Source organism: Chamaea fasciata, unplaced genomic scaffold, assembly GCF_029207755.1.
Source record: "Chamaea fasciata isolate MVZ Bird 193981 ecotype frontalis unplaced genomic scaffold, bChaFas1.0.hap1 SCAF_3, whole genome shotgun sequence".
Taxonomy (NCBI): Eukaryota; Metazoa; Chordata; class Aves; order Passeriformes; family Sylviidae; genus Chamaea; species Chamaea fasciata.
In genome coordinates, this window is record NW_027094088.1 from 2,334,276 (window position 1) to 2,351,615 (window position 17,340).

The 17,340-nt window shown below is 47.4% G+C and overlaps 1 protein-coding gene across 12 annotated transcripts in view; it reads right to left on the bottom strand.

The window, feature by feature from the left end:
* SERTAD2 (SERTA domain containing 2) overlaps positions 1-17,340 on the bottom strand; it is a 74,602-nt gene that overhangs the window by 12,027 nt on the left and 45,235 nt on the right. For 6 of the 12 annotated variants that reach the window (XM_066177738.1, XM_066177735.1, XM_066177734.1 and 3 more), the window contains one exon: positions 6,211-6,368. The exons of 2 other annotated variants lie outside the window; for them this stretch is intronic. The gene's annotated coding sequence lies outside the window, so the exon portion shown is untranslated. Of the gene's footprint in view, positions 1-2,862; positions 5,016-5,437; positions 5,741-5,916; positions 6,369-17,340 lie in introns of those variants that run through there. 4 more of the 12 variants (XM_066177742.1, XM_066177736.1, XM_066177737.1 and 1 more) reach the window with 4 other exon arrangements.

Consider the following 17,340-nt stretch of genomic DNA (forward strand, 5'->3'; position numbering starts at 1 on the left):
AGCATACACATATCACGTGTGCCCCCCTGGCAGCAAGGGGAAGCAGAGCAGGGACAGGAAGCTTGACACTGTGTGTCACACACAGAGAAAATATTCTCTCTCTTGTGTTCATTCACCAGCTATTTGTGGAACACTTTAGTGAGGGAAGGAAAGTGGAAGGGCTGTTTAGAAGAGGTTTTACCCTGCTGTTTCCAAGCAGATGGAAAAGGAGGGGGTAAGGGGGAGTCAGCGGGGTAACCCAAGCAGGTTCTTGGACCCCTGGGACAGCCAGCATGGAAGTACCCTGGTCAAAATTCCCTGCAGGCTCCCTAAGCCTAAGGCAGTGCCTCAACACAGGGCCAGGAGCCGACCTACAGCAAATCAGGCCGTGCCAAAAGTGCTGAAATAGAGTGGCTTGTCTCACACAAGGCCCGCAGAGCAGTGAGAAAGCAAAATGTAACCACCACCGTTCAAAAAAAAAAAAAAAACAAACACAAAACACTGTGGTTTGCACACAAACGCCAGTCTCCTATCTTGATGGAATGTGTGCTTGAAAAATATGCAAATGACATGCATGCACGTGGACCTGTACCTACTAAAGGCTTTTTTTTTTTTTTCCAAGGGAGAAAGAGAGCCTGTAAAAAAAAAACACATGAAAAGTAAAGTTTGCGGAGGCGCCGGAAGATGACGATGATGTATTTCTGAATTAGGATTTAAAACTTCATTTTGCAGCTACCTGAAGTTAAGACAAAGCTGCCTTTAGGCATCTCAAACTAGTCAGACCTGCTGCAGCAGTTGCACAGTCTGCTTCAAATATGCCCTCCACGCTCCTTTCAACCTCCACCCCAACATATATCCGCATAGTTTACCTCCAATCAAGGGTGGTTCTTGCTATAGAGCAGTTCACTCAACCTTATTGCCTGCCTGGCACGACGGGAGGGGGTTTTTAAGACTAATGTTACAGGCTGCTATAAGAAACTGCATGAAAACAGCCAATAATTGTCGCATTTCCATTAAAGGTGTGTGTGGTTCAATCAGTGCAAGGGTTTCTGGGGTGGGGTGGAAAATCTGGGATCAAGAAAACAGTTTTTAATTGTTACGCCTGAGGAAGTATTAGGGCAAGTTTAGATCTTTCCACCAGTTCAGGGCTCCTTGAAAAAGGGAACTGCTTTTTTCTGCTACTTCTATATACTGCTCAGTTTTCAAAATAACATTAAATGGAAACAACCCACGTTTTGAACTCTTCTCTCTGTATTCTACTATATTAGGAATTCAATTTTTATTTTAACTTCACTGGAAACAAAGTGTCAGATGAAATCCAACACACCCAACTGGTGTTAAAGCAGAGTAAACAGGTTTTGGCTCCTAATAATTACACAGACTGAGACTCATGTCATTCAATGCCACTTAGAACTCAATTCCAGAGTGATATTAAGGAGAAATTTGTCTTTAAAACCACTGGTACTCGAAACACTGATCATGTCATACAGGTTGGGAACTTCTGACGTTCTATGGCAACAGCTCTGATTTTCTGTCCCAAGCTGAGGAGGGTACCGAACCTGGCCCCTCATTTGAAGAACAGTGAAGACCTTGCCTAACACAGGGCTCTGAGCATGGCTTTAATTTCACTGCAGCAGCCTGAACGCAGTGTCACTCTGATGTGGCGGTGGCTGCTGTCTCACCTGAGCTAGATGAGCCTCCACCCTCAAAGAAAGGACATGTGAACACCAAAAACTTGCTCTCCGGTGACTTGACAGTTTCTTTGGCCCTCTCAAAGCCTTCCCAGTCCTAGTCACAGCTCAAAGCCCTTTCTCAAGGCTCATGAGGCTGCACCCAACACCCCTGGAGACTGCCCCAACTCTCCCTTGGAAATGCCCCTTGAATCAGGTCCTCCCCAAAAATCCCCTTTGAGCGGGAGGAATGTCCCAGGCAGCCCTTCTTCACAGCTCCTCCTGGCCCCTTGGCAATGACACCCAGCCTCTGACACGTTCACCAGGAGCCACCAGTGAGGCAAACACACAGTTTAATACCCACACAACCAAGAGACGGGGCAGGGACCCTGCTGTGACACGCACCAGCCTCTTTCTCCCAGCAAACCTCTGCTGACCCCCAAGCCACACGTTTGCTTCGGAGCTCAACTTGGGCTTCACTTCAGCTCACCCAAGAGCAATGTTAGCACAGCATTTAGAGGCCTTGCCTTCCCCACTCGTGTTGAACAGCCAAGCATTGTTATCTTATTTTTGTTATAGTGTTTGCACTGGTAATGCTGAACAAACCTGAAGCCTCCACTACAGCAAACACAAAAATTGACTCTGTTTATAAAAGAATAAAAGAACTCAGGCATGTTGAGAGTCTCTCTCAGTTTATAGAAAACAGGCACCTCTGCATGACAGCAGTTTCTCTGCCTGATGAAAGTTTAGAAATCAAAAGAAGTGGCAGAAAACATGCAATTACATACCCCTGAAGAAAATGAGCGCTGTGCTCAGATTGGCAAATTTCATCTTCCACAAACCATTAATTAGCAAAAGATTCATCAAGACTAAAGATCTGTGCTTAGTGCCAACCTGCTTGCATTGAAGCTGGACCTTGCTCTCTCCTTTGAAACACTCCTGATCTTTGGACTTGGTAACTGAAAGCTGCTATTTCTGGCACTGATTCGTGTGCATGTTAAGGAACCACTGCAACTGGAGCTGTCTCCTTGTGAGCCATTTACACTATAGAGCTGAGTTAAAAGGAGGTGTCTCTCTTGCTACCTGGCCCTTATAAGAAGTAGATCACCAGAAGACTATTCGCATTTTCAAAGTACTGCATTCTCCTTGTTTGACAGATTACACTTTAAGATGTTACATAAAAGCAAAAATAGTCACAAATACTTTGGATCACCTGTCTGGTGTTAGCACTGCCAGAGATGAACTGTGCCAGGAGTGCTTTACATCAGTGTGAAAAAAGTCAGGGTTCCTGAAAAAAAAAAAAATAAAAATGTTTTCCCAATGAAATATTTATTGAAAAAATAAAAGCAGCTTGTGTGAATGATGGCAAAATCCTTCAAACTAGAAATCGCATAAAATCTGCTGTACTTCGTGGAAGTTAAAAAAAATAAATTTTGAATATGAAGTTTGAGTGTTTCCTTGCTATTAGGACATTATCTCCAAGTCCTTGATGCCTCTCAGGCAGACAATTTGAGCACTTGGTATATTTACGTTATTATTTCCCCTGCGAAACTCTTTATTTCATCTTTCCCATTAAAAAGAGCAGGTGTATAAAGGAACATAATTACGACTCCTAATAAATCAGCACCTACAGATGTATTTAATGCTCTTTAAGACTGCTTCATCTACAGACAAAACCTGAAGGACCTATGGCTATCAAGTTTCTTTTTGTTTGTTTTCCATCAGCTTCAGAGAAAAAAAAAAAAATCAGCTTGACAAGAAAATCAAAGCAGTGTTTTAATATGCACAAAGTCTAGCTTCGTTCCTTAGCAGTCCAATCCAGTTCCTGCAGAAAAGGAGTGGGTGGTTGCTGCTACCAACTTAAATGGAAGCAGGATCAGTCACGAGAGGAGGAATATCTGGAGCTGTTAAATTGGATGCTGCAATACTTGCCTGAACAATGGGAGTATTCCAAAGGACTCGCTCTCAAAGGATATCAAAGGATACCTGTCCAGCAGCACAAACTCCTAATCCTCCTCCTATCTCTACCACCACCACCACCACGGCTGGTTCATTATGTTAAATCAGAGCCCACAGATCCCGTCCTGTTATGTAAAAATGCATGCATTTTAACTTCAGCCAGACAGGGCTACTTTCAATTTACCCAGCTAAATCAGTTGGCTAATTTCTACAGCAATCATTTTAAAGAAAAAAAAAAAAAAAACAACACACAATTCATTTTTATAGTTTGTTTTACCACGTGAAAGCTTCCTGTGCCCTTAGATGCAAACTGAGATGCCTCTGTCAATTTTGTACCCTGTGAGAAGTCCATAAGACACAGGAACCTTGGCTTGGTACAGGTGCATGCCTAAAATTAGCAGAATTAAAAGAGGTAGGAAGCGTTGTTTGAACTCACAAACATAGCAAGTGCTCGCTCATTTGAGAGACACAAACACAAAACTGGTGTTGGGGGCAGCCAAGCCCTCTCCCACCGTTCTTTGAGGAAACGTGCGTTCTAGAGTGGCCAAATCCAGCACTCACTGACGGCAGCGAGAGTCGCCCTGATGACTGCACCAGGCACCGGATGAAAAAGCCTGGATTTCCCTGCTCCCGAGAGCCATGGGTCTGCCTGAGCACACGCCGCCACACGCAACAGCTCTGGCGTGCTGCACTCAAGTTCGGGTAAAGAGGCTGTCAGCCCCCACCCCGGATGGAGATAAGATGGGCAGATTCGCTTTATTTTACACCGGCAGCTGACCCACGGCTGTAAATCAGCCACCAAGGGGCCCACTGGACAGCACACAACCCCCTCCGTAGATTTCCAACTGAAGTGGCCCTGGGTTCTCCAGCCGCGTTCCACAAAATTCAAGAAATGACAGCAGGTAACTGCACTCCGATTTTCATGCTTAGGAAGAACTTATTTTTCCACATCCTGATGTGAGTAAAGCAGCCAACGCTCTAAATCAAAGTGGCACCGCAAAAGCTTTTTTTTTTTTTTTTTTCCCCCTCCCAAGCGTTCATCCACCCCGTAGAAAATCCTAATAAATACACATTTTTTTTGCCGTCGCTTCCAAAAGACGAACCACCTTTATCCACAAAATCCCCCCCAGACGCCCGTCTCTCCGTGCTGGCGGTGCTCCCAAGGAAGACCCATGCGCGCTATCGCTCAGGGAAAGACAGGCTAATCCCCTGCCCTAACACCAACCCCTGAAAAGGGCCAGGCAGCGGGGCCAGCCGGGTCCTGCCCAGCCATATGTCAGCTTTGCTACAGCGGAGTGAAAGTCTCCCCCAGGCCCTTTTAGCTCTCCCGGCACTACGGCACGCACTTTTCGGGGTGCCCTGAAGCTCCTGCTGGGAGAACGGAGCCCCCCGGCGCACACGCGAACTTACCGGGGTGGCGCGGCTCTCCTGGCGTCGGAGGGAGCCCGGCTCCGGAGAGCACAACCGGCCGCGCTACCGGGGCCGCCGCAGCCACCTCGACAAAAAAGTATATTCCAGCTACCCGCAGCACCTGCTTCGGCTCGGGATCCCCCCGCACCGGCGGGGGAGGGGGCGTATTTTAAGGTCAACTCCGCCGTTCTCCCTCCTCTGCTCATCTCAGCGCGAACCAACCCCCCCCCACTCCCAACCCGGAGGAGAGGGGGAGGATCCCCGCCTCGGGCTCTTTCTGCCCGGGCACCAATTTAAAGGTAGAGATAAAACCAGCCCCGATGACTCGCAAAGCCAGAGGGGGTGGGGGACTGTCGCCGCCCCCTGCCCCCTTCCTCCCCCCCCCCCCCGATGCCCCGCAGCCCCCCAGCCCCACTCACCACATGCAGCTCCACCTGAGAACTAAAGCATGGAGAGGGGGAGGTCGGAAACTCTCGCCCTAGAGCAGCTCCATATGTCGCTCCTCGCCGCGCCGCTCCGGGGAGGGGCCGGGTGGGATGCGGAGGAGGAGGAAAGGAGGAGGAGGAAAAGAGGAGGAGGCAGGAGCAGGCGGCGTGAGGATTTAAGCCTCCGCTCTGCCCCGGCGGCTGCGATCACGCAGCATTATACAATGGAGGAGGAGGAGAGGAAGGAGGAGAAGGAGGAGGCACCACCAGCCCCGGCTCCCAGCACTTGCCGCCAGCACTGACGACAGGGGCGGCTCCGGCGAGCTCCTCACCCTCCGGCCCGCGTCAAAGCCCCGCCTCGGCCCCGGCCTTCCTCCCCCGCCCCCCCCCGAACCCCCGCGGCTGCTACCGCTGCTCCTCCTCCTCCTCCTCCTCCCCCGCTCCGGCTCCCCGCGCTGCCCACGCGTGCCCCGGCCCCGGGCGGGCGGCGCGGCCCCCGCAGCCCCCGCGGCTTCCCCGGGCCGGCACAAAGACGGGTGCCAGCGCTCCCCGACCGCAAATATGACAAGTATCCCTGCTATCCGGTGGCGGGGATCCGGCCGGGACACGGGGCTCTGAGAGCCCTGCTCGCCGCGCGGGGCTGGCCCCGGATTGTCCCGGTACAAACCAAAATTGTCGCCCCAGCAACTCGGGTCAAGGCCAAGCAGAGGGAGGGATGTGGAGAAAGCCCGGAGCGCTGCCGGTCGCCCCCCGCCCCGGGACCTCACCTGGGAGCCGAGGGAGGCGGCGGCCCCCGTCCGTGGAATCCTCGCTGCTAATTTGGGCTGTGCAGATACCACCGAAGCACAAAAATGAGGCCAAACGGAGATGTTCCAGCGCGCGAAGACTTGGGGGAAGGAGGGAAGCGCTCGGCACCAGGCGCTATCTGGAAAGAAGATGATTCTTTTAAGTCACCTCAATTGATTGTGTTTCGGAAGGGGCTGAAATCCCGGCCGGCGCTGTTAAAGGCGATTCAAACACCTCACAGTTTTGGCTGTAGCCCCAGCAGGCATCTCGGATCGTTCCGGCCTTTCATGTTCCACTAAACCGGTTGTACTTCGGGACAATAAAGCTTTAAGACCTAATATAAAGGCGATTATTAGTCGTTAATACCACGACTCGTTTAGGTATTATGCTCAAAACGGTCTGTAATGATTTGTGATCAATCAAGATGATGGTCCTGCTAGAAACTAAGTTCCCTTTTCAGTTAGAAAACAGGAAAGGAAAAGAAGGATACTTTTAGAAGAAAGGTTTCCTTATCCTGGAAACTGTATCTGAGAAAAATCCACAAAGGAAAAACAACACCAAACAATTAAAACAGTGAATGTGCCAAAATAAAAGGAATCTAAGTGCTGATTTTATGGATCCTTAAAATTAGAACTGAAAAGGCCCCATCGAATTGATGTTTAAACACCAGGACTGCCACTTGAGCACTCTGCTGAACTCAGTAAAAAGGAAGGAAAAGGCATCAGATGTAAAAAGTGTTTTTATTTTGCTGGTTTGGAGGCCTCAGCACACCTTTCCCTTTCCATCCGTGCTATCAGCCATTCCTTTGAGGAGATCCAAGCTCTCTCCTCCCGTATCTGCGGCACAGAGTTAGCCCTAAACCAATCTGCAAAGCAATTCACGAACCGTTTACTAGATTTTGACGAGTGATTTGCGAATTGCCCAGGAGCTGGCAAACACTAAAACCAGAATCTCCCTGGCTGGACACTTTCCAGCAGCAAGGCACTGAAATTTGGTCCTTTCGCCTGGGGAAACAAGTCTCTCCCTGAAATTGCCCCCATCACAATAAAATCACTAAATAAAAAGAAAAGCTTCATTTTCTTTAGGGCCTGAGCCATACCTGCTCAGCGAGCTTCTGCCCATTCAAAAGCCACACTGAATATCTGTAATACTTCCCCATTGTTGGCTGGGTTGTTTGGGGGTTTCTTTGCACGCCAGCTTCGCTGCATTTCAGGGCCCCGTTCCGCCCTCCTTTACACCAGATTTGTAACTCAGCGGGATCTGGCCTTGCGCAATTGCGCCGTGGATGCGCCCAGCCGAGCAGCGCCTGCCTTCCGGAGCTCAAAGTCCGCAGCAGGTTTACAATCCCCGTGCCTGGGTGTGTGCACGCTATCGCCGGCACCAGAGGCAGAACCACAAACATTTGCTAAATAAGCAGCTGGGCTCCAGCCCGATATGCACGGCCCTGATCTTGCCGTGTTACGCTCGGCAGTAAAAAAGCCCGAGCCTGCGTCGCTCGGGTTTTAAACGCTCCTGACTTCGCTCGGTTGCTCCAATTTTACACCGGCATAAGAAAAAGCTCACCGCCCCTTCTGTTTCCTACTGTAACTCTCCCGGGTCTTTCTTGGCAGGAGTTTACAGTCACGCTGTAACTCAGATTGTGCCTCTGAACGCAGCTAGTACAACCTGCATCCACGCTCAGAAGCACTCCCAGCTGAGCATAGGTCACGATACGAATCGATATGGACAGAGCTCCTTCCTGTGCTTCGTGCACGGCACAGGCTCCGGCGTGGCGGGACCAGGTTGGGCTACTCAAGGAGAATAATCCTGCTCCTCACATGGCCTAGCAGCTGATTGACAGAGACCTTTCTGGCCAAGAAACTCGGCTCTGCAGCTCTGGAGCAGCCTGAGCAGAAGGTGCCTGCAAGACCCAAATGCAGGTTGCCCGAACACGTCAGTAAGCGGGGAGAAGCAGCCTGCAAGGGAGCCGCGAAATGCTGCGCTAGGAAGTGTGTCGGCAGAGGTTTCCAGAGCCTGCAGGAGCGGGAGGGGGGAAAAGTCTGATTGTCTGCTAGGAGGAGCCACCCAAAATGCATCCAATTTCAGAACCATGCATACACGGGCTTCCCAGGCAGCAGCAGCACAGGTTTAGTTGTGCAGTCATAGCCTTGACACAGGCCCTTGAGCTGCTCACCTGAGAAGATGACACAGTGAAAGAGAAGGAGCTGAGCTGTGTCTTTCTGCAGCAGTACCGACCTGACCTGACGTGGGCGACAGGCATAGCCTGAGTGCAGCCCTGTCTTTGAGCAAGAATGGTCAAAGCCTGTCTGATTGAGGCCAGGTCTCATGAAAACCATTCAAAAACCACCCCTGCCTCGAAGATAAATAAATGAACAAGGTAATATAGAACAAACAGAAATCAAAGATTGGGAAGAGGGAAACAGACGCTGGACTTCATGAATCAATTCATTAGAAACACTACAGACTGCCAGGTAATCTGCCCATCAACACGTGTGCTAATTAGGAAAGAGCGCCAAAGTTTGGTGCGCTGGAATGTTGGCATCCCTTGCATTTTTAAAAATAGAGGGAGCGAACTGCTTCCTATGCTTCTAATTGCATCCTCGGCCTTTTCCTTTCTGATTGCGGTACATACGAATATTACGAGATTTCATCAGGTAATTGTTCGACACAACTTCATTTTCTGCCTGGATGTCTTGGCTTTGGTGCAAGCAGGAGCTGGCAGGCAAACACCTAATGCTGCCCCCAGAGCAGACAGCTTTTTGCAAATGAAGACCCCCTCAGCACTGGTAACTTGGGAAAAGCCAAACAAAGGGCCTGCCTACAGCCAGAGCTGCTCGTTCCACTCGAGCAGCGAGGCTCTCCTGGGTAAGGAGAAAGCACACTGCAAGCAAAGGCGCGATTAAACACTGCTCACACCTCGTGCCATCTCCGCTCAGGCTCAGCACTGACCTCCCAGAGTAGGGCCCTTCTCGTGTGAGGCTCAGCCACAAATAAAAACAAGTTCCTCAGTAAAGAACTGGGGCGCTGCATTACCGCAGCCCGCACCTGTACACGAGCAGGGAGGGAGCTCCACCTGAGAGCTGGGCTGCTTTCCTTGGGATTTCAATGGCTTTCTCTTCTATTTTTGCCTGGGTTTTGCTGCAACTCTTCCACTCTAACAAGGCTGTCCCATGTGTCCCAAGGCATAGGAGTCAGTAAAAACCAAAGGAAGGAATGCTCCACCCATTCTCACTCCAGTTTTAGCTCCTTTCCCCCCCTTCATTTTCTGCTTTAGTTCATATTTTTCTCCTTTTATGTTTTTGTGGCAGTAGAAGAAATACTGTTCCCTAGAATGCATAATATGCTTAATTATCATTCTCAGTTAGTTCTCTAGGAAAAAAAAAAAAAAAAAACCTACAGGAGAAATCAGTTTAATTAATGAGTATGACCAAATGCAGCCTTAGTTGTAATGCAGTATCATATATTATATGTCCAGTTGGGCAGTTGATCTTCTTTGGGTAAAATGAACAGCAATGCAAAAAACGAGGGAGCTCATGAATCAATATTCTGAGTGCAACTAACCCCTTTTGTGTAGTTATTCTGAGCTTCCTACAGATTTTGATGACAAGGTCGGTTCCCAAATACTGCCTTTGGCTTTGGTAACGCAGGATCAGGCCTGTTCAGTCTAGTAATAGGAAGCTATTGCTTGGCACTACCAAGGGTTGTGCCACATGGTAAATTTGTTAAGTAATGAAGGAAAAAAAAAAAAAAAACAAAAAACCCCCCAACCCTTAAACTCCAGGATAGCTCTCAAATAGCCATTCCAAATTCCAGTGTGTGTGTGTGAACGACAGGGTTTCATCTAGATTGGTGACTTAGATGCTTTTCAGAAGGGCTACTCTTCACATACCAAATTATTAAGGAAATATTATGGAACAGGATTATCAGGAAAGGAAAAAAAAAAAAAAAAGCAGTGTGCATTAGCTGGCTTAGTCAGAGGAGGTTTTGCTGCATTCCTCATGCACGGAGATGACTCCCTCCCTCTGTAATTCCCTGTGCACTCCCAGTCCTCTGGAGACTGTTGGTGTGCATCATCCTTTCTCCAGCTGAAAAACTGTCCTCTGACAGAGGTTTGAGCTGCTGTACATCTCCTCACATCTTTCGGCCTTTTGATAAAAATCTCTGTTCCTTCCCAAATCCCACTCGGGCTGCAACCCCTGCAAGATGTGCTTCATTCCTGGCCCAGGCCAGACTGTTCACACCGGCACTGCCTGTACAGCACACGGGCTCCTAAAACAGCCTCCCCTTTCCAATCCTGCTTCTTGTGACACAGGGAATTGTACTCTGCACTGAGCTGAGTTTTAAACAATTTCAGGCTGCTTTTTTTTTTCCCCTTTCAAAGCTCACTCTTCAGCCTCTGTCAAAAGCACAAGTCATTCTTTTCTGGAATACTTGGTTACTTTTTTGAAGAGAGGCTACGCTGATGTCCTGATATTCCTCTCATACCAGGGCCAGTGGATCAAGAGGGGAAAAAAAAAATCTGCAGATAAAACCAAAGCCTCTGTTTTAGAGCTGAGGAGAGAATACTTCTAATCAAGAAAAAACCACAGAAACGGTGGGGGAAAACAGAGAGATGGCCATTCTTCAGGCCTAATTAACCACTGGTGTAAACAGATGTCGCTGCAATCAAGCCAGAAGACTCCGGGCCACCCACCAGTCTTGAGCACAAACCCAACACGAGCCTGAAAATCTTTAACAACGTGGGGCTGTCAAACATGCAAAGCCACACACACTTCAGCACAAAGGTCACCACCATGTCCCCAGTGCTGAGGGACCACCTGCTCCTTGTCCACCAGGGGAGAACAGCTCTACTGCTCTGGCTGCACAGACTACAAAAAATCCTCTCCTGAAGCAAAGCTACTCCTACAAAGCTTCCGTGGAGCCGCGCATTTCTGGAGCACAGATGCCCCCCACACTTTTCCTAAGCACTCTTGAACCCTGAAAGAGGCCTGGGTGCATAGGCAGGTTGGAATATGTTCAGCACTTCTCAACCCTGCTCAGATCTCAAAGACTTGATAGACCAAATGGGGCCACCAGTGGGGTGACCAGAGGCTTCTAGAAGTGGATGTTCCTGCTGAGATTTCTTGCATTAAAGCATTGTACAACAGTTACCGCGAGTTTGAGGCTGGGAGAGCACAATCAAAATGGTGTTGTGGCTACGGTGCTGATGTAGGATGTCACACAGCATCTCAATATGTTATGCAGGACTTAAACCATGTCACATGAGTTAAACGTGTTTGTGCTCAGATGCACTACCAGAAAAAAAAAAAATCAAAAACCAAAGCAACAACAAGCTATTTCAATCCTTATATATATATGAAAACACCAGTTAATACATGGACATCTAAATGAATGCACTCACCTATAGCTGCTTTTCCTGGCTGGAATACAACCTGTAAATGCTCCTACACAGATTTGGGGGCTTGGGCCTATTGTTTAAAACTAGTTTCTGCAGCTTCTTAGAGGCTCTAGATTCAAAGAATGCTTACCAAGATGGAGGCATTTTCAAAGTAATTCAAATTTGCAATGATAAATCCTTTCTCTGACTGCCCCAGGTGCAAAATTCTTTACAGACTATGTTTATCTGTGCTCCTTTCAGACAAAGGTTTCTGAGGGTCTAATTTTAAGCAAACCCAACAAACCCCAATAAAACAGAAGTTGAATCTGTGGGACCAAATTCAGAAGAGGAAGGAAAAAAAAAAACCCAAAAAAGGAGCTGGCAGAAAACCTAGCGCAAGAACATCAAATGTAGCAGCATTAACTCCCACTGCCATTCTGTTCCTCTACAAATAATTGAAGATCATATAGAACTGAACTCATTGAGTCAATGCAGTGAATGCACAAATCTTTGTTTTAACCCTTCACAAAACGTGTAACTCCTTAGATAATGTGCACAGAGGAGATTAAAAAAAAGAAAAAAAAGACTGAATGAGTACATCAGATGCTTTTAGTGACTATGCCTGTGGTAATGATTCATTTTGTCTTTCTACATTCCCCAGTGCTAGCACGGCTAAGAGTCAGCAGAAGCTCATACTGTAAATGCAGGTAAACAGACTGTGGGTGATGTCTGCCTTTCTTAACTCTACCTAAAACCACCCCGTAACCGTCAGAAATGCATTTCATCTTTCTGAAGAAAAAAAGGAACTGCACAAATTAATTTAGGTTCTCCTCTAACCCTTTTTTTTTTCTACGTTCTTCCATTTTAAAGGAAGCTGTTTATTTATAGTGACCATTAGCCAAAGGCTAAAAGAGGTTTACACCTAATTAGTATTCCCAAGCAAGGATGAAACACTAAATCACTGTAAACCCACCCAGCATTTAGGTCCTACCAACAGGACAATGGAAAAAGCTGAAAAATCCACCATTTATCATCAGATTCCTCTTCCTTTCACACCTCTTAATGGTCTCTTTTCTTCCTCCCACGGTGGCCCTGGGGTGCTAATGTCCTTGAAATGTGGCAAGGGTCTGGAAGAGGGGAGGAGCAGCTCTTCTGGCTGGTCACACCCATATGACATAACACTTGTGGGCATTTGCAGGAGTGCAAAAGAAAAGAGTAGAAAAAAAAAGAAAAGAGAAAAAGAAAAAAGAGATATCCTGAGCAGGGATGGCATGGAGGTAGGGAAGAAGGTGCTGCATGTGGCACACGGCTCCCTAAAGCCTATGGTGCTTTGCTCTGACAGCCGTAAGCAGGTTGCTCAAACAGTAATAATTGTCCCCTTTTGTTTTTATTTTAGCCTCGCTGAGGGGGCTAAACAGGAGTACAGAGGAGAACGAGGCAAGGGAAAGGATCGGACCCAAGAAACAAGGAGGAAGAGCTGCATTCCCACTGATGGTGCTGCTATCAAGTTCAGGGTCTTCCCTTGTTTGACCACCGGACAACAGCAGAAGAAAATAACACGAGCTGTATCACTGAAGCTTTCCCTGCTTCTCCCAGCCAGAAACTTCCCCAGCACACGTGGGATGGGCAGAAGGCTCCCAAACCCTTCTCTCTTTCACAGAGATCCACTTTCCTGCAGAGGTTCAACTTCCCAGACCAGTTTCTATCGGATTCATTCGTAGAAGGGAAGGTGCCAAGGACTGAGCCGTGACTCTTGTCTGCAGAGTGAAGAACCTGCCCACCCAGAACAGCCAGCCCCAGGTACTGCAGAGAGGCACCAGCCTTTTAGCAAGAGCTGGGCAGAAAGAGGCACCCTCTGCCAGAGGCTGACAGCAAGGGGCCAGCCAAGCCAAGGAGGGATGATTGTCTGATTGATCTGCTGCCACTCACGCCCCAGTGCATTTTCTGTCATCCACACCCAGGGGACATTCCTAGTGTGTTTCCTGCTAAGCAAAAAAAGTAATAATAAACCCTAATTACTCTGCTTGCTTACCTACTACCTACAGTAGAGTTAACCTTCATGTTATATCTTTTTCTTTTTTCTTTATCCTGCTGAATCTGCTTTTCTGCTAACTTTACGATACTCTTGCTGGATGTTCAGCCCCTGCCACAAGAGCAAAAGAAGTTAGGCAGATGTCAACGTGCAGAGAATTTGACTCCACACACATGCCCAAATACTATTTCCAGGAAGGTCAGCATACAGAAACTTCTTTTAGCTGGCAGTGCTCTTCAAAGGAAACTTTTCCTTCTCTGAGCAGCTGGGAAAGTGCAAGTGCCTGCTCCTTACTCGAGTTGTGGGGTTCATAGAAAGAGCTGCCCCCAAGAACATCAGCGCATATCTCCTGCCAGCGAAAAGGGAGGCCCGGCATTTGATGGGTTTGCTCCTGTTTCATAACCAGAAAAACCTAAACCAAATCACCTCTGTTAGAGAAACATTGTCTTCCATGAGATGTTCAGGCGAAAGACCTCAGCCTCCCAAGATCTTTTTGCCAGCTGCCACAGCTGATGTGGGCACAATAATGAGAAAGGAACGCATTTGTCGTTTTGAACTTCATTTTCTTTCATTTAGCGAAGATTCCCCTTAAATAAATGGAAGTGGGGAGATCTTGGAATAAGCCTTAGCAAGTTTTAATCACACTTTTTCTTCTTTGCAAGCGAGCCGTCATTCAGTAGCTAGGTGGTTCTAAATAAAGAACTCTAGTCAACAACAGGAAATAACTCCCACAGAAAAAAAAGGGCAGAATACAAACTCGCAGCAACTCTCGTACATAGCTCACAACGGCCTTTTGTTCCATGCACATTAAGTCCAAAATCTTTACTTTTCAGAACATGGTCTTGCTCTAAGTAATTAAAACTTATTTTTAATTTGCCACAAGTACGGATCCCTTCCTTGCCTTCCTCCCAAAAAAGTCACGTTAAGAGTCAGGAAATCACAAGCTATTTCCATTTTCCCTCTTTCATTTAGTACGTATGGACATTCTAGGAATGCCACATGATGACCAGGATTTTTAAAAGCTGCTGATGGTGGGGTTTTTATCTTCTTTCCCTCCTTTTTTTTTTTTTTTTTCTTGGCAGGGTGAGGTGCACTGTTGTGTTCTCAGCTGCAGTTTACATCCTTCACAACGTTCAAAAAACCACTGCACTTTCAGAAAGTACAAAGCACCTGGTCTGTGGGAGGGGGATAGAGGAGAAATCACACATCTCTAGCCACTTATTGAAAACCCAGGCTAGTGTCTAGAATCTTCAGTTTTTAAACCACACAACACATCACACATAACAGGCCAGGGACTGAGCACAGGCATCGAGCACAACGTTCAAAAATGCACAACCAAAATCCCTTGAAGAATACACTGGTTGATTCCATCTGCCTTAGAAACAGTATGGTTTTAGTGTGCCAAGGGTGGGGGGGTGGGATTTTAAGACGGCTGCTGTGGATAGGTCTCTGCAGGAGGTGGGAGAGCTTCTTTAGGAACATTGCTATCACTTGTGGCAAGAATCTTCTGGAACACAAACACAGGTCCAGCAGATTTTAGTGGCCAGCTGATCCCAGCATCTCTCCATCAAGTCACCTGATGTGGCCCTGTCACACTGCAACTGAACTGCAAAACCAATTTCCATTCTAGAAATAGAATGTTTGAATTATACAGCTGCAAGAAGCAGGGTTACAGTTCCAGGCTGGATTTTTGTCTCTGGAATACGTGAACTGGCTCAGTGTGCACGCGTGTGCACTGTGTGTTCATGGGTACATGCAACCATCAAAAGTTTACACAAAGGGCAAATCACATTTGCTTCCTCATGCACAATGAACGCACAGGCTGAAGCAACTCCACATTCAAATCCAGCCTCAAACGGGTGGTTGTATTTGGAAGTCCTCAACAGCGGGTTCAAACCTGAGCTTGCAATTAGAGCCTTTTCTTGTTTAGAAAATAGATGTCACTGCTGACAAATCCAGACTCCTTCTGAAGCTCCAGAAAGGAATAAAAATCGACAAGGTAAAGTATCCAAGAGCAGCTGTACCAGTGCTTTTACCCATGAGGTTACATACTACAGTGATTTCAGTGGGACCAGCACACTTTAAAAGATGTAGTCTCTCTGTCTTTTTCTCCCTCTCGCTGAATGATATTTCTGCCCACATGCACTGACACATACCGTGTCTAACAAGGCTGTGATTCATTTTCAGTTCTAGTCATGCTCACAAGTGATGCAGTGCACTAGCTGTGCCTTCAGGATCTGCGTAATTTAGCTTCATTTTCTCTGCCCCCACCCTGCATTAAGTGAAGTTCCAACAAAGCCAAGTCATCACCCACCAACTCCCCCTCCCACCTGCTTGGGGGATGTGTACAGCAGGAATCTGAATAATAATAATAATAAAATTAAATTCGTTTTTTTAGAAAGAGAGAGGAGGGGATGAGAGCTTGAGAAATATCATGAATTGTTAGAAAGCTTTCTAACAGTGAATAATGTGAGTGAATAATGATAATGGGATGTATACTACCAGATCACTGAAGCAGCTGTATCAGTCCTGAATCATCTCCCCATACACGTTAAAAGCAGCGCAGTGGCTTGCATCGTGAACATCCTGCAAGTTCATGCTAAAAAGTGATTGACACTAAACCCGAATTCCTGATTCATAGAGGCTCCTCAGCCTCTCCCAGGGTAGCCTGGTGGTGACCGCTCACTGGTGTCCTGCCCCTTGCAGTCACTTTGACCAGGCACAAACGTCAGCAGGAGACATCAGCACGTCCCAACTGCAAACCTCCCGCGCTCAGTGGCCACCATCCATCGCGAATTACACACGGCGGTTTTGCGATACAAATTACAAGCTGCTTCTGAGCTAAACTCCATGTATTTGAGGCATGAGGCCAAGCTTGAACAAAGTGAAAGACAGGCTTTTTATTTGATAAATCTCATTATCTCGCTGGCATTCAAAATTCATCTCAGACACAGAAATGCATCACAAAGTAGTTCTCTAGTTACTCGGAAGAGCCAAGATGCTTTAACATGTAAGTTAAAAGGTGTTTACACACCCACCACACTAACATTTCCAGCTCTCCTCCACCCTCAACCTGGAATTATGTTCTGATGGAACAGAAAACTTGATTTGTTCTAAAGAAAAACAAGTAAATCACATTTCTTCAGCAAAGATCCCTAGACAAAAGCAAGTCACTGAAGATTCCTTCAAGCAGATCTTAGTGATCCGCATGATTTCCTTAATCCCTAACCAAGGAATTAGTACCAGAAGCTAGAAGGCACTTCAGCATTACAGGTGTAATACTGAGAGGGTCTCACTGTCACCACAGAGTTACAGTGAACCAAATGAACACATATCACCTTTCTTCCTTAACATGAAAAATCTACGTGGTGGGAGCTTTGTGTAAGTCAGGCACAGCCTCCCAAGCTAAGGAGCCTCTCCGGTTGCTGACCCCCATTCATGACCAACATGAACCTGCCAGAGCAGGGATTAAATTCCCAACTTGCTGCAGAGCTCCATCTCCTTCCCTTCCTCCTCGCTCCCCAAGTGCTGACTCAGTTTGACCATGCACTTGCTGGCACGTCCCCACTTCAGGTCCTGTAAAGAAAGAGGACACCAGAATTCTGGGCTACCCAAGGCTTGTCCAAGCCTAATGGTTGTGGGGAGTGGAGTTTATCTCTCTGCCTTCCCATCAACATCCTCTTTTCTGTCAGGACGAGCCTG